The following is a 22,128-nucleotide window of genomic DNA, read 5'->3' as shown; positions in this document are numbered from 1 at the left end:
GGTAGCAGTCTTTCTTGTAAACATATGTTGTTGAATATAACCGAAAGGGTAAGATTAATAATTCTAATACGAATCTTCTCAATATTTCTTACGTTTTTCTTCACTGTCGAGGGTAATTGAAAAATTTACTCTCCAAGATTCATTCTTTACATTTTTATTTTTGGTCTGACGCCTGAACGCATTTCGTAAGCTTCTTACATTTTCAAAGACTAGTTTACACATAACATACATCATACTTATACTCATTTTGGGTGAGGTGATATGGCACAAAAGTTTTGGGTGAGGTGACAGAACACGAATCAATGGGTATAAATTGGTTTTAAGCAGGTACCTGATGTCAGATGTCTGCAGTAGCTGAAGGAGGCATTCGAGCAGAATTCTGTGTTAAGTTTTACTTACGAGATCGAGAATGATGGGAAGCTGCCCTTTCTAAATGTAACAGTCATGGAAAAGAACGGAGGTTTCCACACTGCAGTCTACACTAAGGAAGGAAACATAGCAATGTGCCTCAATGCCAATAGTGACGGCCCAGACAGGTACAAGAGGAGTGTTGTCAACGATTACATTGACCGTGCTCTCAGCCACAGCTCAGGATGGAAGCAAGTCGATGAAGAACTCTGTAGGGTAAGGCAAGTCCTAATCAACAACGGCTTCTCTAACGGTTATGTTGAAGACGTCATAAAAAGAAAGGTGAAACGCCATACAACCTATGAAGAGTCAACTAACAAAACACATGTACCCCCTATTAGACTGTTTTACAAGAACTTCTCGACAGCTCATAAAACGGAGGAAAGGGTCCTGAAAGATATTGTTGATAGGAACGTTATCCCTAGACAAAAAACAGAAAATGCTATTGACGATAGAGTATATACTCTATCGTCAAAGAACTCAGTATATAGGCAAGACAACAACGTCTCTTTCCAGGCGATTAACAATGCATAAGCAACAGGGCTCCATAAAGGAACACACAATCTCCTCTCACAACCAGACCATCACCAGAGAAGTCTTAACAGACAACACAGAAATCATCGATAGGTACAGCGATAGCAGGCGGCTCCACATCTGCGAGGCACTACACATCAAAAAGTCAACACCAGCATTCAACAGCCAATTAATGCACAACTATATTCTACCCACTTCAAGACTCTTAACCAATATAGAAGCATCAAGAGGTAGTATGAGCCAATAGGCCCTCTGCAGTTTACAAGAAAGACTTCTATCAAAGTATACTAATATATCTATATATATATATATATATATATATATATATATATATATATATATATATATATATATATATATATATATATATATATATATATATTATTAAATATGACCGAAAAAGTAAGATTAATAATTCTAACACGAATTTTCTCAATCTTTCGTACATTACGCTTCACTGTTGGAGGTAAATCAAAAATCACTTCTCCAAAATTCATTTTTATTTCTAGTCTGACGCGACACGGGCGCGTTTCGTAAAACTTATTACATTTTCAAAGACTTCACAAATACACAACTGATTAGAACTTACGTCTCTCTGATATTATATCTACATTTGAGTGAGGTGGGAAGGATGATGTGGCATTAACACAAGACAGAACAGGGGATATTAATAGGGTATTAAAAGTATCAACACAAGACAGAACAGAAACAATGGGTATTGAATAGAAGTGTTTGTAGAAAGCCTATTGGTCCATATTTCTTGATGCTTCTATATTGGAGCGGAGTCTTGAGGTGGGTAGAATATAGTTGTGCAATAATTGGCTGTTGATTGCTGGTGTTGACTTCTTGATGTGTAGTGCCTCGCAAACGTCAAGCCGCCTGCTATCGCTGTATCTATCGATGATTTCTGTGTTGTTTACTAGGATTACTAGAAATCCTAGTAAACAACACAGAAATCATCGATAGATACAGCGATAGCAGGCGGCTTGACGTTTGCGAGGCACCACACATCAAGAAGTCAACACCAGCAATCAACAGCCAATTATTGCACAACTATATTCTACCCACCTCAAGACTCCGCTCCAATATAGAAGCATCAAGAAATATGGACCAATAGGCTTTCTACAAACACTTCTATTCAATACCCATTGTTTCTGTTCTGTCTTGTGTTGATACTTTTAATACCCTATTAATATCCCCTGTTCTGTCTTGTGTTAATGCCACATCATCCTTCCCACCTCACTCAAATGTAGATATAATATCAGAGAGACGTAAGTTCTAATCAGTTGTGTATTTGTGAAGTCTTTGAAAATGTAATAAGTTTTACGAAACGCGCCCGTGTCGCGTCAGACTAGAAATAAAAATGAATTTTGGAGAAGTGATTTTTGATTTACCTCCAACAGTGAAGCGTAATGTACGAAAGATTGAGAAAATTCGTGTTAGAATTATTAATCTTACTTTTTCGGTCATATTTAATAATATATGTCTACAGGAAAGACTGCTACCAAAATATACTAATATATATATATATATATATATATATATATATATATAATATAATTGGCGATTGGAGAAAGCGCCAAGCCATTACAACTTTATAGCACTTGGAAGGGGGTCGGGATAAGGATTTGGGATGGGACAGTGGGAAGGAGTGGCTACAGGAGCTAAACCTCGCGTCCATGGAGGACAGAGGAGTAAGAGGACACATGATCACCACCTACAAAATTCTCAGGGGGAATTGACAGGGTGGACAGACAAACTATTTAGCACGGGTGGAACACAATCATGGTAATACAGGTGGAAACATAGGACCCAAATGAGCCACAGAGGCATTAGGAAGCGATATGGTGGAGGCAGACTTAATACACAGTTTCAAATGTAGATATGATAAAGCCCAATAAGCTCAGTAATCTGCAGACTGATTGGTTGACAGTTGGGAGGCGGGATCAAAGAGCCGACGCCCTCCAGGTTGAGTACACACACACACACACACACACACACACACACACACACACACACACACACACACACACACACACACACGCACACGCACACGCACACGCGCACACGCGCGCGCACACTCAAACTCACTCTCACTCACTCATGACAATAAAGACAAGTGTGTGAGAGCAGCCATCAGTTGATGCCTGCAACAAGCGGAGCAGGTCCACTAGCACATGAGCAGGTCCAGAAAGCTTCAGGTACAACCTAGAATTGTAGACTTTAAACCTCTTATGCCTTGATGCATTTGAATTTTATATAAGAGCCCAGCGCGCCAAACCTTTGCACCGCTCGACAAGACGCGGCTTTATAGTTAAGCAGCTCATAGAAGCTTAGTTAATGGTGCTTTGTCCTCCCGCCAGGACCCAAGAGGCATCTATCAGTTTTTGTTTACAGATAACTTTTTTAAATCGTTTGAAAAAATCTGTTATTAACAAAAATCAGTCCCTCAGTGTTGAGTAGAATGTGAAGTTGTATGTATTTGGTTTTGGTTTCCCTATTCTCAAGGACAGGAAGCCTAGACCTTGTGTAGGATGCCACCCACAACAGTTGTCTAACTTCCAGTACCTATTTACGGCTGGGTGAATAGGGGCATCAAGTAAACGTAAACATGCCCAAGTGCCTTTGATCTGTCTTGGTATTTGAACGTGGAACTCTCGGTTGAGAGTCGACAATGTAGACTACTTCGCTGCAGGACTTTTTTTATGTAGTTTAAAGGATTATTTTGAGTCGGTTAAAACCCTCTATAGTCCAGACCTACTTATATAGGCTTAGTAGATGGAGTACACAGCTATGCCTGGGTCTTTCTCCCCCTCCTCCCCCTCTCATCTTTCTTCCACCCTCTCCATCTCTCCCTCTTCACCCTCTATTCCAATCTCTCCCTCATGTCCCCTTTCTCTCACCCCTCTCCTCCCCTCCCCAACTTTCTCCCGCCCCTCTCCCTCAGCCTTTCCCCTCTACCCCTATTTTGCGCGCACACACACACATGGGGAGCCTGGTGGCTGAGTGAACTGCACTCGGGATTCATAGTCCTAGGGACGGGGGATCGATCCCCGACGATGACGGAAACAAATGGGCAGAGTTTCTTTCACCCCTGATGCGCCTGTTACCTAGCAGTAAATAGGTTCCTGGGAGTTAGACAGCTGTTACGGGCTGCTTCCTGGTGTGTGTGAAATCAGTTGATTGATTGACAGTTGAGAGGCGGGCCGAAAGAGCTAGAGCTCAACAGAGACAGGGAGCCCCTACCTGGCTCACACATACTGGTCGACAAATAAATTACAACATCGACATGTAATACTGTAAGTTTAATCAATAATAATTAACTGATAGTTTTTAATAACATATTTCATGTGTATCAATTAACTATTTCTGTTTACTAATTACTGTTAATAAAAAATCACAAACATTTTCACTTTACATCAGACTTACTGATGTAATGATTTTATGTTAATATAATTTTTTTTGTAAGGTTACGAATTTGTTTTTTTTGTTTGTTAACATTTTATTGTTTTATAATATTGTGTTCACAACTGGAAGTAATACGCTTGAACGGAATAACTTTGATTTTAATTATCTTCAGTTTTTTATGTGAAACTTTTGGGAGTGTTGTTGAAGAACACAATTGGTGGAGGTAACTTTGCCAGGGACGCCCCGAGGAACTAACTGTTCCTCTCTCAGTCTGTTCCTCTGTTTGACTTTGGTCTCCGTTAAACAGGAAAGTTGTACTCGCGTGAGTATGACGGCGAGGAATGTGTTTATAGCTCTGGCTTCACTGATATCCAAAGCACACCTGCTGACAGGTCATTAAATATAATAATTAGAATGATTAAATTGAATGACCTGTCACCAGGTGTGTTTAAACTGTTCAGTGTGCGATATCACACTTCAGTTCACTCTAGTGTTCGTCCTAGGGGGGTAGAAATAGCCTAAGCTACTCTATCCCTTTGAGATGTATTTATTGCTTATCTCAATAAACATACTTGAACTTGAAGTGTTCGCCCTGCACCACTTTCTCCCGACCTATGCTCTGTTAACTCTTACAGTACAACTGGAAAACATCACCAAGGCAAAATGGGGGAACCTTCGACAAGCCGCCGGCTTCCTGTCCTCGTCTAGGCCCCTACTGTTAGTGGCTCTCAGTCCGGACACGGCCTCCAGCAGCCCCTGGTGACCGCACAGCTGTGGGTAAGGTGGACGTGACTGGGTCAGTAAGGGTAATGCCAGTAAGAGGATGGGTGAAGAGTCTCCCACTCCCTGGGCTTGGGGTAAGGGGGGGACTCCTCGCTATAATCCTTCCTACTTTACTGACTTCATCAAGGAACGAGGAAGACACGACAGAGTTCGTTAAGACGGTGATGAATAGAGAGGCTGGGGAGGGGGCCCTCTTCCCTGGAGACGGACTGAGGGAAGTGAGAGACAGGCTAAGGGAGGGGAGGGGGGCAGTAAGATGGACTGAGGGAAGAGGGAGACAAATTGAGGAGTCCAAGTTCAAGTATGTCTATTGAGACAAGAAAAAAATACACCTCAAAGGGTTAGAGTAGCTTAGGCTATTTCTACCCCCCCCCCAAATTGAGGAATGGGAGAAAGCCCGAAGAAGGGGGGGGGTATGAATGACTGAGGGACGGGAAGACAGTCAGACTGAGGAAGGACGGTGACAGCGAGACAGAGTGAGAGAGGGAGGGGGGGGTGACAGGGAGACAGACTGTCAAGGGGGGTAGGGTAACAGGGAGACAGACTGTCAAGGGGAAAGAGGGGTGACAGGGAGACAGACCGTCAAGAGTGAGAGAGGGGGGTGACAGGGAGACAGTAAGAGAGAGAGGGGGGTGACAGGGAGACAGAGAGAGGGGGGGGGTGACAGGGAGACAGTAAGAGAGGGGGGTGACAGGGAGACAGACCATCAAGGGGGAGAGAGCCAGGGATGGGGGTGTGTGAGGGGGGCCAGGTCCTGGAGGCCACCATGGCCCTGGGTGCCTCAGTGTCGCTCCAGCCACCGTGCAGTACAGTGTTGCGCCGCGCGCCGTCGTCGCCCTGGCCGCCACCTGGACAGGTCACGTCCCTCGCCTCACCGACCTCCTCCTCCACCCTGGCCGCTGCTCCTCCTCCAGCGGCATCAAGTCCCACTCCTTCAATTGCTAGTGCATATCGTGCAACAACAAAAAAATAACCTTAACGATTGTGACTTCCAAATATATACTTGGATGAGAAAAACAGAAAAGTCATAGTATGTTAGTGATGTTTTTCCCCTCAAGAGTGACCCATCATCTGTCACACCAGTTGTGATAATTACAGAAAACAGCCGAGTTTGGGGACCAGGAGCTCAGGCCAGCGGTAAGTACAGCTAGTTTTAAATTCCACTTTTATCTCATATTGATTTTCCCCCCTTTGGAGTTTATGGTGTGAAGTGTAGAGACGGCGGGAGGACACGAGACATGACACCAATGACAACTGTCATTGTGTCTTGACCGTGTCGGGGACACTCCGCTGTCCAGGAGGTCGTGTGCTGGTCCTTGACACCTTGACGGTCCTCACACCTGCCCTTGACAGTGTCGGGGACACTGTCCGCTGTCTAGGGCGCCGTGTACTCGCCCTTGACACCTTGACGGTCCTCACACCTGCCCTTGACAGTGTCGGGTACACTGTCCGCTCTCTAGGAGGCCGTGTGCTGACCCTTGACATCTTGACGGTCCTCACACCTGCCCTTGACAGTGTCGGGAACATTGTCCGCTTTCCAGGAGGCAGTGTGCTGGCCCTTGACACCTTGACGGTCCTCACACCTGCCCTTGACAGTGTCGGGAACACTGTCCGCTTTCCAGGAGGCCGTGTGCTGGCCCTTGACACCTTGACGGTCCTCACACCTGCCCTTGACAGTGTCGGGAACACTGTCCGCTTTCCAGGAGGCCGTGTGCTCGCCCTTGACCACTTGACAGTCCTCACGCCTGTCCTCATGATACTCTACCTTCATGTAATACTTATTAGCTTAATTAGAATTAGATAAGTCTTGCTAGGTTAGATGGTAGGTAATACTGGCTAGGCTAATATTTGAAACGTTAGATGGTAGGTAATACTAGCTAGGATAGATAGTAGGTAATACTGACTAGCCTAGATGATAGGTAATACTGATCAGGTTAGTTGGCAATACTGGCTAGGCTAGATGGTTCTAGCCTAGCCAATATGTAATACTGGCTAAGGCTAGCTCACTCGCGAATTCTGGCTTACTGCACATATTTGCAATTTTAAATTACGACTTTTTATACCGAAAATCTGCCAATTAGTGAAAACGGCGATGGGTCACATTTTGCCCTAATTCCCCTGCAGTTTTCAAAATACCAGAATTTGGCTCCAAATTCAGATTTGGACTCATGAGTCAGATTTGCGATATTTCAGATATTATAAAAACTGCAGGGAGGGATTTGGGCCAAATGTGACCCATCACCATTTTCATTAATTGGCATATTTTTGGTATAAAAAGGTGTGATTTCAAAGTCCAAATATGTGCTCACGAAACCTAGGTTAGGTAAGGCTTGGTTTGGTTAGGCCAACACAGGTTAGGTTTGGTTAGGCTAGAATCTAGGCAAGTTAGCTAGCCTAGCCAGTATTACATACCCAATACTGGCTAGGCTAGATGGTAGGTAATACTGGCTAGGCTTAGATGGTAGGTGATACTGGCAAGACTTGGTGCTATATAATAGAAGTAATAGGCCCAGGAACAGGCGCAAAATTGTTCCAGGGGAAAGTCTAATCACCTGTCAGGCGCTGTTAGGTAAGGTGTTGTGTGGGTGTAGTGTGGAGGTGGTTGGTCTCAATATTTCTCTGGACAGCAGTGATGATCCTGGTGTTGACCTTCAGTACTGCCCCCTGGTGTTGACCTTCAGTACTGCCCCCTGGTGTTGACCTCCAGTACTGCCCCCTGGTGTTGACCTTCAGTACTGCCCCCTGGTGTTGACCTCCAGTACTGCCCCCTGGTGTTGACCTCCAGTACTGCCCCCTGGTGTTGACCTCCAGTACTGCCCCCTGGTGTTGACCTCCAGTACTGCCCCCTGGTGTTGACCTTCAGTACTGCCCCCTGGTGTTGACCTTCAGTACTGCCCCCTGGTGTTGACCTATTCAGTACTGCCCCCTGGTGTTGACCTTCAGTACTGCCCCCTGGTGTTGACCTTCAGTACTGCCCCCTGGTGTTGACCTTCAGTACTGCCCCCTGGTGTTGACCTTCAGTACTGCCCCCTGGTGTTGACCTTCAGTACTGCCCCCTGGTGTTGACCTTCAGTACTGCCCCCTGGTGTTGACCTTCAGTGTTGACCCTGGTGTTGACCTTCAGTACTGCCCCCTGGTGTTGACCTTCAGCACTGCCCCCTGGTGTTGACCTCCAGTACTGCCCCCTGGTGTTGACCTCCAGTACTGCCCCTGGTGTTGACCTTCAGTACTGCCCCCTGGTGTTGACCTCCAGTACTGCCCCCTGGTGTTGACCTCCAGTACTGCCCCCTGGTGTTGACCTCCAGTACTGCCCCCTGGTGTTGACCTCCAGTACTGCCCCCTGGTGTTGACCTTCAGTGTTGACCCTGGTGCTGACCTCCAGTGCTGATGACCTTTTGTGTTGATTCATGTGGTGACCGTCTTTGTTACAAACTATTTCAAATGAATTCAGAAAGCAACGGCCGATTAGATTCAAACTAGGCAAGGTGGTATATTTATGGTACATCTATTGTCGTACAATATGCAGCTCCAGCTCCAGCTTGGAGTCCATTCTTAGTTAAACACAAGACAAAGTTAGAGAAGATTCAGCGGTATGCCACCAGACTCGTTCCGGAACTGAGAGGAATGAGCTACGAGGAAAGGCTAAAGGAGCTGAAGCTCACGTCCCTGGTGGGACGTGAGCTATACATTAATGCTTGTAGCATTTTATTAACACATTCTTTCTCTTTAAATGTTGTATTATTACTGGTATCACAGTATTTTCACGTACTTAATCTATGCAATAAAAGGCTGGAGTTCCTTTAATTATTAACACGAAAGTTTGTGGGGAGTGCAACTTTCTCTCACCAGTTTGCTATTAAGTTCTCCCAAGTTGCTATATGATGATAACTTGAGAGCATCGCACTCCCTAACTCCGCCTACCAGGCTCTCACCGCTCCACCCCGTGACCCAGCTCTTGTGTTCAACACTCCCTCATTCTCTCATAACATGAGCTACTCGTGTTACACTAATAACTCATTCTCAGATCAAGGAGAAGGTGCAACACCGGACAACAAAAATCATTCCAGAGCTAAGTCAAGTGTCGTATCATGAACGTTTGAGGGCCACAGGGCTAACAAAACATTAAACCAGGCATGGCAGTGTGTATCATTTAAACTTTTAAAATACTGAACAATTTGGAGGATGTTGATCCGGAGAATTTCTTCAAAAGGTCTGATGTGACACTAATGAGCAACGGTGTCAAGCTCAACAAGCCACAATGTAGGACTGAGAACAGATGATTTTTCACCCATAAGGTTTGCCCAATCACTTGGGCTGGACGGTAGTGTGAGGGTCTAGCTTCATGCAGGTCGGCGTTCAATCCCCGACCGTCCGACTAGTTGGGCACCATTCCATCCCCCCGTCCTATCCCAAATCCTTATCCTAACCCCTTCAAAGTTCTATATAGTCGTAATGGTTTGGTGCTTTCCCTTGATAATTCCCTCTTCCCCCTCAACCACAAGATTATTAACCCATGGAACCGCCTACCCGCCGAAGCCATTAATGCCAAATCTAAGTTAAATGTAAAACTCAAGTGGAAAATATCATCAGGGCAAATTGGGGGACCTTTGACAAGCCTCCGGCTTCTTGTCTTCGTCGAGGCCACTGGTATTAGTGGCCCTCAGGTAAAGGAGCTGCTCATATTATAGTAATGAGACATTTAGAAGCAGTAGTGAGTACCTGAGTTTCAGTACTGAGAGCTGAGGCTTGATGAGCAAATTGATGTTTACATCAAGGATAAACCCTCAGATCAGCTGACAATTCTACCTTAGCTGATTTTCTGCCACTTCCATTAGTCGTATTTGTCATCATGCCATGTTATCTTATTGTTGTATAGGCCTAACGCACTCAACAAGATGAGTGGGTGTGAGAGGCTAGGAGTCTAATATCAAATTGTATAATATGAATTACTCATAATATTATACAGTTTAATATTACAGTTTTTTGGCCTATCACACCCAGTCCTCTTGTCTCCCCCCCCTCATACCCAGGCTTCCTGACCCCCCTCATACCCAGGCTTCCTGACCCCCCTCATACCCAGGCTTCCTGACCCCCCCCTCATACCCAGGCTTCCTGACCCCCCCCTCATACCCAGGCTTCCTGACCCCCCCCCCTCGTACCCAGGCTTCCTGACCCCCCCTCATACCCAGGCTTCCTGACCCCCCTCATACCCAGGCTTCCTGACCCCCCCCTCATACCCAGGCTTCCTGACCCCCCCCTCATACCCAGGCTTCCTGACCCCCCTCATACCCAGGCTTCCTGACCCCCCCCTCATACCCAGGCTTCCTGACCCCCCCTCATACCCAGGCTTCCTGACCCCCCCCCTCATACCCAGGCTTCCTGACCCTCCCCCTCATACCCAGGCTTCCTGACCCCCCCTCATACCCAGGCTTCCTGACCCCCCTCATACCCAGGCTTCCTGACCCCCCTCATACCCAGGCTTCCTGACCCCCCCTCATACCCAGGCTTCCTGAACCCCCCCTCATACCCAGGCTTCCTGACCCCCCCTCATACCCAGGCTTCCTGACCCCCCCTCATACCCAGGCTTCCTGACCCCCCTCATACCCAGGCTTCCTGACCCCCCCCCCTCATACCCAGGCTTCCTGACCCCCCCCTCATACCCAGGCTTCCTGACCCCCCCCCTCATACCCAGGCTTCCTGACCCCCCCCTCATACCGAGGCTTCCTGACCCCCCCTCATACCCAGGCTTCCTAACCCCCCCTCATACCCAGGCTTCCTGACCCCCCCCTCATACCCAGGCTTCCTGACCCTCCCCCTCATACCCAGGCTTCCTGACCCCCCCCTCATACCCAGGCTTCCTAACCCCCTCCCTCATACCCAGGCTTCCTGACCCTCCCCCTCATACCCAGGCTTCCTGACCCCCCCTCATACCCAGGCTTCCTGACCCCCCTCATACCCAGGCTTCCTGACCCCCCTCATACCCAGGCTTCCTGACCCCCCCTCATACCCAGGCTTCCTGAACCCCCCCTCATACCCAGGCTTCCTGACCCCCCCTCATACCCAGGCTTCCTGACCCCCCCTCATACCCAGGCTTCCTGACCCCCCTCATACCCAGGCTTCCTGACCCCCCCCCTCATACCCAGGCTTCCTGACCCCCCCTCATACCCAGGCTTCCTGACCCCCCCTCATACCCAGGCTTCCTGACCCCCCCCCTCATACCCAGGCTTCCTGATCCCCCCTCATACCCAGGCTTCCTGACCCTCCCCCTCATACCCAGGCTTCCTGACCCCTCCTCACCACCACTACTACTCCCTCACACACCTCTCCCCCTAGCCTCCTCACCTCTTCAAGCCCCTCACAAAGAATGACAAACAGGATTGAAGGAAACATAGGTCAGTGCCTCTATCTTGCAATACATGAAAAGAGAAAATTGTGAGTGAGAGACTAGTAAGGTAAAGTCGTCCGTATTCAAAGGGTCGTCGCCCCTCGGTCATCGTCGGCTTCATTGTTTGGGGCCTTATTGTTCTAAAATATTACAAATACATACATGTTGTACACAGTTCTAACTTTGTGATTATGGTGCTAGACGGTCCTGAGAGAGAGGGAGAGACGGAGACACGCAACAGAAAAAGAGAGAGTTTATGTTATTAAGATAATTGACCTGGCCGGTCTATTACGTTTGTCTGTATCAGATTTGTTCCGTATAAGGAGAAAGTGGCGCGTCTCCGTCCCGTGGCACGTTTGGGGTGGTTTATAAACCGGCCGCCGAGGTGGGTACCGATACCCAGCGCCACCCAAGTACGGGTCTACAGGTGCCCGGGTCTCTGCCGGTGACTTAACTCATGGTGAAGCCTTCCTTCTATGGAGCCTCTCACCGGATGGATCGCCATTGTTAGCGCAGTTGCTCAGGGATTCCATTCCATGTTTTATATCTGCTTACTTAAATGATTAATGCTTTGAGATCTTAAATAAGATCACTTATTTTACCCCGAGGGCTACCATCCCTCTCTATAGGGCCCTCGACGGAGACAGGAAGCCGGCGGCTTGTCAAAGGTTCTAAACCCCGTCACACCCATTCCTCTTGGTCCCCCCTCTCACTCTCTCCAACTACCCCCCCTCCCTCACACCCACTCCACCCATCCCCTCTTACACCCACACCTATCCCCCCCTTTACACCCACAACTACCTCCCCTCATGTCCATTCCCCCCCTCACATGTTATAACCACTATATCAGTGCGTTTACAGTATTTCTCAAGCGTTTACACATCCACTTACGAAGCCTATACATCTTTAACAAATCACTGAGGCTTTGTTAACATTTATTGAACAGTTTATGAGATCTCAAACTTCACAACCCAAGGTTATTTTTATTATTAACAATCTAACAGTACCTCTCTCTCTCTCTCTCTCTCTCTCTCTCTCTCTCTCTCTCTCTCTCTCTCTCTCTCTCTCTCTCTCTCTCTCTCTCTCTCTCTCTCTCTCTCTCTCTCTCTCTCTCTCTCTCTCTCTCTCCCCCTCTCTCCCTCTCCCTCTCCCTCTCCCTCTCCCTCTCTCTCTCTCTCTCTCTCTCTCTCTCTCTCTCTCTCTCTCTCTCTCTCTCTCTCTCTCTCTCTCTCTCTCTCTCTCTCTCTCTCTCTCTCTCTCTCTCTCTCTCTCTCTCTCTCTCTCTCTCTCTCTCTCTCTCTCTCTCCCTCTCTCCCTCTCCCTCTCTCCCTCTCCCTCTCTCCCTCTCCCTCTCCCTCTCCCTCTCCCTCTCTCTCTCCCTCTCTCTCTCTCTCTCTCTCTCTCTCTCTCTCTCTCTCTCTCTCTCTCTCTCTCTCTCTCTCTCTCTCTCTCTCTCTCTCTCTCTCTCTCTCTCTCTCCCTCTCTCCCTCTCTCCCTCTCTCTCTCTCTCTCTCTCTCTCTCTCTCTCTCTCTCTCTCTCTCTCTCTCTCTCTCTCTCTCTCTCTCTCTCTCTCTCTCTCTCTCTCTCTCTCTCCCTCTCTCCCTCTCCCTCTCCCTCTCCCTCTCCCTCTCCCTCTCCCTCTCTCTCTCTCTCTCTCTCTCTCTCTCTCTCTCTCTCTCTCTCTCTCTCTCTCTCTCTCTCTCTCTCTCTCTCTCTCTCTCTCTCTCTCTCTCTCTCTCTCTCCCTCTCTCTCTCCCTCTCTCCCTCTCTCCCTCTCTCTCTCTCTCTCTCTCTCTCTCTCTCTCTCTCTCTCTCTCTCTCTCTCTCTCTCTCTCTCTCTCTCTCTCTCTCTCTCTCTCTCCCTCTCCCTCTCCCTCTCCCTCTCCCTCTCCCTCTCCCTCTCTCTCTCTCTCTCTCCCTCTCTCTCTCTCTCGTGAGTGGGTAACTTCTTAATGTTGAAAAAAGAACGCGTGATGGGACGATGTAGAAACTCATCAGAGTAGAGCCGCCGAAGAGAATATTTCAATTAAAATCAAGAAAGGTAGTGTTGAAACACGGCCCTCGGAGGCTACTGGCTCTATGGGCATAGAAACGCCTCAGCAAAAACACCGCCCCGGTAATGCCCAGTGACATCATGGATAAAGTGTAATTTAGTTTTATATTGTTTCTTGAGTGTGGAGGCTTGGATGAGGTTCGTGTTCTCAGTGTTTGCTTCTGTTACGCTTCATATTTATTTCTTTGTAATACAGTGATTATAGGGTCGCAGGAGGCGGTTGTGCCGTGTGAATTGAACCCTGTGAGGTTCCCCAGGTTTATTGGGATTATTTGAAAACATTGTGTTCATTATCAGGAAACATTGTGTTCTTTGCAGCCTCGCACATCGCATTGTCACGTATAAATTCCCTAAGGCTAAAAACTGATGTACTGAAAATCATAGCGGCTGACAAAATTGACGTGACGTCTCCTTTTCTATTCGTGGGTCCTCGGTTAGGTTAGGCTCGGGCAACTTATTACATCAGTTTAGTGAGGTTGTGACAACTGGAGAGGATGTGCTGGGTCTCTGGGCCTGGAGGTTGTTGATGAACTATTATACCTTTTGTGAAATGCACAACAGGTGTTTCTTTGCTTTGAAAATATTGTACAAATTGTAATTTTTCATTTTCTTTGTCAAGTGAATGATTTTGTCACGGTAATTGTTGCTTTGTTCATATTGTTACATGTTTTCTACAGGTTGGGGTATATGTAACGGCCTCCGTGTGTTGGTGGTCTCGTTCCGTATTATGTAATTATGTTATGTATTTAGTACTGTATTTTGTGCTAATGCATTGTGTAGCAATTTTTGTTGTTAAATAAAATTGTCTGTTGTTTGTTATGGAAAATACAAATTATGTTTTGATCTTACACAATATATTTATGTTTTCACCAAAAAACATACATAAAATGTTACATAAAAGTTAGATTAGTTAATCACGTGATTTTCATGCTGCTTCTTGTATATTGGTGTTTCTATTTCGGTTATATGTAATCTGTGTACATATTCCGGTTATATGTTATCTGCAAATTGTTTAGTGTTTAATTTATTTGTAAATAATTTGTTTTTTTGTAAATAATGGGAAAACAAAATCATGTACATAGCCTAAATATATTTAGCTATATTTATCTAATCATTTTATAGTGTATAGTGTGAACAAAACCCTGTACTGATTATATAGCACAATAATATAATTATAACTGGCAAAATAATAAGTAGGGTTTAAGACCAAAGATAATTTTCACCAGTATATTTCATCGCTACGCCCTAAGTAAACGAAACCAACTCAGCCCAATCTATCCTATTCCATCCAAATCTAACAAAATGAGAACCAAATATTTTATTTGTATATATAAGTTCTGTATAAGGTGTCATAGCTGTAATAGGGTTTTGGATCCCACTGAAAATATTGGTGTGAGGCCGCCATAGTAACCAGGGAAGAGACCTCAGCCTCGGTCAGTCAGTGGTGTGTCACCGTCAGTGACGAGAGGAGGTGTTGACGGTGTGCTCGTCGCGTCTTTCGAGTTTTCTAACTGAAATAATGACGTTAAGGGATGTTACACATCGTCTCCCACATGAAGTAAGTTGTTATGATATATCGTTGAGCAGATAAAGGTACTAGATTTGATGAAACAAGATGACGCGTAGCGTTAGAGGAAGTGTGAAGATTTAGCTGAACGACCTGAAGGTTCTACCAGCTAGGTCGTTCATCACTTCAATTAGACGTTAATTATAACTCCCTGGTTGATTTTGATTTGATTGTTGCCGCCGAAGGCGGCTAGTTTATTGTGCACCCCATACTCATCCTGTGAGCGGTAACGCAAAAGCATTACAGAGGGCACAAAAGGTCTTTATCAGACCTCATCTTAGATTATTACATAAACAATTTCATCTATCCTTCACACCTAACTCCCTGGTGCAGAAGCGGCCTATAATTGCCCCGGGATTGTTTGACGTCACACTAACGTCAAACCTTGCCTGCGCTATATGAAACTATTTTCATATAGCGCAGGCAAGCATATACTATTTTCGTTAGGTTGGGTGAGTTGCAGCCCCATCCTCATGTTTTGGTCGTACTTATAGTAACGATGAGGGCCAGAGTATATATACACCGACCTACAACGAAATTAGAAAGTAGAAATGTGAACTATTGAGATGAACAAACCGGAAAATTAGTTTTTACTTGTTGCTTTGTCAAACTAAACTAAATCTATCCTAACCTCCCTAGGCCTATTTACACGTTATCTGAAGCCTAATATAGTACCTGTGCTATAATAGACCTAGGAATATTTAATTTTGTGTTTTAGCTTTATTTAAAAGAATTCCTTACTAGTCAGTATACTATTATATAAAAGCTAAGAACGCACGAATTCTGACTATTGACGATGGTCACAATAGGTACTGTCTAAAGAGGATTATTATTATTATTATTATTATTATTATTATTATTATTATTATTATTATTATTATTATTATTATTATTATTATTATTAACATCTTTATTGACAGAATTAATTACAATTTTGCCTAATCTAAGGATTTCAATTAAGCCTTATTAAAGTGAGGAGGATGCTGGTATTCACTGTCACGCAGGACAGAGGGTCATACACAAGACAATAGGTCTATAAGAGGAGGATGGGTTGTGGTTATGGCGACGGGTGGGTGAAGTGTTTGGCAGCCTCGACCCACGACCCTCGTGTCCAGCAACCCAGCCTTACCAGTAATAGGTCGCGTTTTGTAAGATACGGTCATCAACGTTATAAAGGTATCCTGCTATGGAAAGTATAACGGCAAACAAATATTAAGTTTTCACCATACTCGATAGGTTAGGTGGGTTGCTTGGGTTGGTGCGATTCTGGGTAAGTTACGAGGTTTGATTTTTGACGGAGTGACAAATTGAAGAGAACTTGGCTGGATTTCCAAGGGCCTTTATGACGGATGTTCTTAATAAATTGCTTTAACAGAATTTAATAAATAATTGGAGAGTTAACGATTACATTTGCTTCAGTTATTAACTTTTGGTGATCCAGCCGCAGTTGTGAATCTTCAGGATAGTAAGAAGTTTAGACTTTACTTAAGTGTGAATCATAGAATAGATTTTCCGTGTCGTCCACGGCAAACGATCACATCTAAGAAGATAAACATTTGCCGTATATTTTATAAACGAAAAGAAGCATTGACAAATGTCTGATTGAAATACCGGATAAGCCGGGCTGTAGGCGACATGCCAGCCCCTCCTCCTAAGGCTCCCCAACGTCAGGAAACTGTCGTACTAAAGTGCCCTTACTACGACAGTTTCACTACGGGGGGAAGGAACAAAATATTGGATTATATTACATAATACTTGCAAAAACTCATAGCGTGATCCGAAAGCAGTACATTTTTGTTGAAAATATTTAAATTTTACAATTTAAATAAATATTCAAAACATAGTACACTATTTAATGAGAGAATAGCTACATAAAATGCATATTTAATAAACCATTAATACGCATAATGTATAGGAATGTTATGAATATCTTGAAATACGTGTATGAGCCTATAACTCCAGGGAAGCTTGGGTAGGTATTTAAGGGTTGGAAGGCCGCTTATAATGACGGCATGAAATCAACTGTTTTGTGTAACCATTATATGTATGAGGTCAACCTCCAGAAACATTACTCAATTAAATGTAGTATAATACAACTAAGCCAAGGGAGCAGGAGTCCGGACACAAGGTTTCGGAGAGAAATTTCTTCAGGAATCTGCTAGAGAAAAATATTGAAGTCGATAACCCAAAGATCCTGTCTCTTGAAGCCCACATCAAAAGGATGTCGTTAGCAGCATATGCTAGGTTGGTCAACATAAGAACTGCCTTTAGAAATCATTCTGACCCTTGTATGTCACGCATGTCAGACCAGTCCTAGAGTATGCGGCTCCAGCATGGAGTTCAGCACGAGACTAAATTATAGAAAGTTCAGAGGCATGCCACCAGACTAGCCCCAGAACTGAGAGGTACGAGTTATAAGAATTACAGATTTTTTTCTGGCAGAGTAGTTAACAAATGAAATGTACTGAAAACTGAGGTGGTGGAGACATACTCCACACATAGTTTCAAATGTTGGTATGATAGAGCCCAATAGGCTCGAGTACTTGTACATCATTTGATTGACTCAACAGGCAGGACCAAAGAGCAAGAACTCAACCCGGCAAGCACAACTACACACACACACTGCTCTTTTTATTCGAAAAATAGGAAAGAATATTGAGCAAAAGTCCGTTTAATCGTCCGTTCATGCGTAAAAGGCCACTACCTTAAACGGCTGCGGGGAATTTTTCTTTATTTGCCTCGATTCAGAAGTAATGTGAAGCTGTTGTTCACCCATGAACAGCTCTGTAAATACCAGTACAATATATAACTGTTAATTCAATAGCGTTTTTGTAATTATAACATTTATAATGGTTCACGGTACAGTAGAGAAAGGTCAGAACCTGGATAGACGGGGGAGGACAGGAGTCTTGTTGAGTGAAGATAGGAGCCATATTGAGAGAATTGTTCTTTCACTGAAAACTATTGGTCACCGGCATGTGTGGGAGTGATTTGTGATCCCACGCTAATTGTTAGGCCTACTGGTCTTGTCATATATGGGAAACCCGTTTTAAGGCATAATTGGGGATAAGTATAATTTTCTTCTATTTTTATAGAACAAATATTTTAATGTAAATTTTAATCTTTGTTGTACAAGGATTTATAATACAATAGGTGAGACACCCAGCAGTGTCCAGGTTGACCAGAGAACCCCAGATCTCTCACTCTCTTGTTATATGAATACAAATTACAGGCCATTACTAAGTATGATAGCTTTTTTAAACTTTATGGCTATCAGTGAATAATGTTGTATATTTTTGTTAGCAAATAAATGATCCCAATTCCGAGTAACATGATATTCCAAGAATCGTCGTAGGGGTTCCCATTGGCACCATGTCAAGTGGCATTCATTTAACTTGTGACAATACGACCATTTGTTCCGTTGTGCTCGTTGCTTCGAATGCTTATCTCATGCTCATAACCGTGTTTTAAATGGGAAAACGTGGGTTAATTAATGAGGAACGGTAATTAATCAAGACACACGGGTTGTGATAACTTTTTTAATCCGTAGATGAATACAGTTTTGAAACGAACTGCACGTGAAGTATCATGATAATTGTCTAGGATAACTGAAAGCGGAGAACAGTGGCATTAGCTGACAGGAAACGAGCCCAACCATTTCTGTCCCGCCCAGGATTCGAAGCCGAGTGTGAGTCGAGAACGAATCCTACTATACTACTGAGACCAAGACACGATCTAACCTAACATGACTTAACTACGCATAGAAAACGTGTTGTTTGTGCCTATCTGTGGGCGGTGGTGAAAATGGTTACAGAGGCACATAATTAAAAGCTCATTTACCTAAGCAAGCGACAATCTTTTGAAGCTAGTTACACAGTTGTTAGTGTTACATACACATCAGATGAAACTTTGCTCATTTGTCTCTGCTTCGGCTGGGAATCGAACCCGGGCAATAGAACTATGACCCCTCCCTCCATCCCCCACCCCGAGCGTTGTCTACTCGGCCGTCAGGCCCTGTTTGAGTGTGTGTGTGTGTGTGTGTGTGTGTGGGTGTGGGTGTGGGTGTGTACTCGCCTAGTTGTATTTGCGGGGGTTGAGCTCTGGCTCTTTGTTCCCGCCTCTCAACCGTCAATCAACAGGTGTGTGTGTGTGGCGGGGGTGGTGATTGAAGGTATGTGCACGGATGTGTGACGATTAATCTTACCGGATGTCAATGACAGCCCAATCTAATATTGTCTGCATCCTCACAAACCCAATGGTTTATTTTACAGTAGGGGACAAAGGGAGGGAGGGAGGGAGTGAGCGGGGTATCCCACACTAGACGGGGTAGTGTGGGATATGAGAGAGGGGGGGGGGGGGGAGGGGTAGCCAGGGAAATAGCATTTCTCCAACTGTCATATTTGTTCGAGGTTGACTAAAATTACTTTTTTTTTAATTACTTCCTCCCCTCTTTCCCCGCTTCCCCGGGGAAGCAGGGGAAGAGAGAGGGAGTGATGACGAGAGGGAGGGAAGGTGGAAGGAAAGGAGGACACGAAGCAGGGATGGAAGAAATAGAGAAGGGAAGGAAGGGTGGGAAGAGACACATTGAGACACAGACGGAATGGAGAAAGTGGGCACACCAAACCAGCACAAAAACAATAAATACATTACTGTCAAGGACTCAGATTCCAATTACCTCATCAAAGGTCCAACATCAGTGCTAGGCTACGGAGAAAAACTGAAATCATTCTTTTTGGTCGCCTGATTTCCCACCGATTCCAAATTGATTTATTTTGTGTCCGTGTTTAGATGCGTGAAAGCAATGTTCGTACGTTGTTCATGAGCCTGTTTTGCTCATAATGAATTGACCATAAGAACATAAGAACAAAGGCAACTGCAGAAGGCCTATTGGCCCACACGAGGCAGCTCCTATCTATAACCATAGTGATGCACCACTTCCTCACGCTTTGAACACACTCCAAACTCTCTTTTAGACTAGAACAACTCTGCCCTTCAACTCTTGTTACCCGAGTTTAATATACAAATAATCCAGCCCACCCCTCTTAAAATAATAGTACTTATAACAACTGTCAAAAGTACCAATATGTACTGTTGAACCCCCTTAAGTTTAGGTTATATATTTCTGAATTTGCACAAATGTCATTATATTGCATCGGAAATGTAACGAAAAAAGTAAAATGACCGAACCTGTTTAAGTAATCCTATGCCTTATACACGCTATACAAGTCCTAGGATGTTTAAATTTGGTTTTTAGTTTTTTTTCGGACAATACACACTTGAACTTATCGGGTCCAACAACACACATTGGTACGTTCCACCAAATAGTTATTATAAGTACTGACATTTAGGAGGTTGGGTCGTAATAATCCGGCAAACGGATTTGAACACGTTGTGCAGATCACCAATGGCCTTAGGCAATTCGCAAGCCTCCCTCAGGCACGGCTCAATAAACAAAGCCACCTATTTTTTTGTCAGGTTACCGCTGGAGGCTCAAGAATATGCAGAAAGTTTTCCCTGTGTTATATATTTTTGTATTTTGTTTACAAACAAAGTAATATATATATATATATATATATATATATATATATATATATATATATATATATATATATATATATATATATATATATATATATAACACTTCACACAAAACACACTCCCATATAATTGATTTCTGTGTAGCACCGTTGTACAATTAAATACTTACAAGCTTTACTTTGCTCTATACAATCTGTTCTTCAAAAAAATATATATACCAAGTTCTAAGATGGCGAATGTTGGACTTAAGATTGTTTAGGCCTAGGATGTCTTACTGAGACCTAGGATAAATTTATGGCGAGACTAATTTTTTTCTTGTGCCCCCTTATAATTCCAATAATACAAAACTTGAACCTTTTTAAATGAACAAATCCACAAGGGCCGTGACGAGGATTCGAACCTGCGTCCGGGAGCATCCCAGACACTGCCTTAATCGACTGAGCTACGACAGGGTAAAAAGGGTTAAAACCGAAGTTCTACTGAATTTACTGGATCCCGTAGCCTCTCCGAGGCACAAACGTTAGTGTGATCTCTGTGTGTATTGAACCTTTTTTTCTGGGCACAACTGTCCATATTTTGTATATTCCATTCACAGTAGCTATAGGTACTGTCATCTGTTGAGGATATGTTAGTATATGACTGGTCGCTGTACCGTCCGGCCCAAGACGGCGGAGAAGAGCCTCAAGAAATCTTCTCACTAGGCTACTGAGGGAACCTAGCCTAGTACGTGCTGGTAAACTTGGCTGGGCTCTTAAAACTTTATTAATATGCCTGAAAACTCGCGGAGACGTTTTAGAACAAAGTTTTCGAATACATTTTTGCATCTTCCATTAAATTGTTGTAGAAAATGCTTAAAAAATACTGATCAATATTGAGACATAAAATAACTGAATATAATGCAATAAGGTAATTGAAATAAAACACGAGGGGGGGGGGGGGAGGGGGGGGGCGGGAGAATGGATTGCATGTTACTTGACTGGCAGAAAGCTTTTGATACTATAGTATAGTTAGCTTGGATCTCGATTCACATTCGGGATTCCCGGATTCAATTTCCGGGCGGGACAGATATGGTTGGGCACGTTTCCTTTTAGGGCTCTCATCTAGCCGTAAATGGGTACCCCGGTAGTTAGGCAAAAGTTGTGGAGTTACATCCTGGGGAAGGTCATTAGTTTGATCTTGGAGGGGACCTCGATATAAGCGTAAAGTATGTATGTGTGTGAGTGATGTGTAATTATATATACATTAAAGTTACCTTACTCTATGCACGTGACTTTGAAAGAAACAATATTTGATCAAATTGCTGTTGTGAACAAATTTGGGGAGGCACATTGCCTCCAACCAGTAAAAACTTTTCCCCCAGTCATCTTACTGCCAAAGTAATTATTGATCGATTGGACTTGTAAAGTAGAGAAGTTGGAGGCGTTGTGGAATTGAGTGGCTTGCTGGCCGTT

The 22,128-nt window shown here is 44.4% G+C and overlaps 1 protein-coding gene across 1 annotated transcript in view; it reads left to right on the top strand.

The window, feature by feature from the left end:
* The first annotated feature begins 5,936 nt into the window (after positions 1 to 5,936).
* Positions 5,937 to 22,128, top strand: part of LOC138358196 (uncharacterized) — a 68,856-nt gene continuing 52,664 nt past the window's right edge. Inside the window, exon 1 of the mRNA XM_069315702.1 lies at positions 5,937 to 6,270. The gene's annotated coding sequence lies outside the window, so the exon portion shown is untranslated. The remainder of the gene's footprint in view (positions 6,271 to 22,128) is intronic.

The sequence above is a fragment of the Procambarus clarkii genome, chromosome 82, assembly GCF_040958095.1.
Source record: "Procambarus clarkii isolate CNS0578487 chromosome 82, FALCON_Pclarkii_2.0, whole genome shotgun sequence".
Lineage (NCBI taxonomy): Eukaryota > Metazoa > Arthropoda > Malacostraca > Decapoda > Cambaridae > Procambarus > Procambarus clarkii.
The sequence above is the reverse complement of the archived record's forward strand: the minus strand, read 5'-3'. Positions and strand labels throughout refer to the sequence as shown.